Consider the following 556-nt stretch of genomic DNA (forward strand, 5'->3'; position numbering starts at 1 on the left):
CCCCCCCCCCCCCCCCCCCAAAAAAAAAAAAAAAAGTGTGTGCGATTTCTTCTCTTCTCCCTCTCCCTCCACTCTCTCTCCCGGGCTCATATTCGCACCCTCTCCCCTTCCGCGCTTTCCGGCCGGGGCTCGGGGAGGGTGTTTGCAGCAGGCCGCAAAACGAGGTGAGCGGCGCCCCGCCCGCCGGGGGTGGGCTGCCTGGTTCGGCCCCGGTGCCGCTTCGGCCCCGCGATCTCCGGCAGACCCGCGGGCGGCAGCGTGTTCGCTGCTTTCCACACACACGCCCGGGGCGCCTCCGGGGAGCGAGCGCCCGAGCGGGGAGGGGATCGGAGGCCGCCCCCGGCTCCTCCCGGCCCCGCCTCTCGCTCCTGTTCGACCGTCGCGGAGCGCAGCCAGCCCCGCTCCGGCCCTGCGGACCGCGGGTGAGAGCGCGTGTGGGTCCCCTCCGGCCTCTGCGTGGGGGGGAGCGTATCCCCTCCCCTCAGACCCTGGGCGTGCGGGGTGGGGTGGGGGGCGTATCCCCTCCCCTCAGACCCTGGGCGTGCGGGGTGGGGGT

The 556-nt window shown here is 73.4% G+C and overlaps 1 protein-coding gene and 1 long non-coding RNA gene across 5 annotated transcripts in view; both read left to right on the top strand.

Annotated features, from left to right (window-relative positions):
• Window positions 1-556, top strand: part of DLGAP4 (DLG associated protein 4) — a 104,713-nt gene that overhangs the window by 54,432 nt on the left and 49,725 nt on the right. The window lies entirely within an intron of this gene.
• LOC117885639 overlaps window positions 290-556 on the top strand; it is a 39,599-nt gene continuing 39,332 nt past the window's right edge. Inside the window, exon 1 of the long non-coding RNA XR_004647805.1 lies at window positions 290-422. This is a non-coding gene — a long non-coding RNA (uncharacterized LOC117885639). The remainder of the gene's footprint in view (window positions 423-556) is intronic.

Source organism: Trachemys scripta, chromosome 12, assembly GCF_013100865.1.
Source record: "Trachemys scripta elegans isolate TJP31775 chromosome 12, CAS_Tse_1.0, whole genome shotgun sequence".
NCBI lineage: Eukaryota > Metazoa > Chordata > Testudines > Emydidae > Trachemys > Trachemys scripta.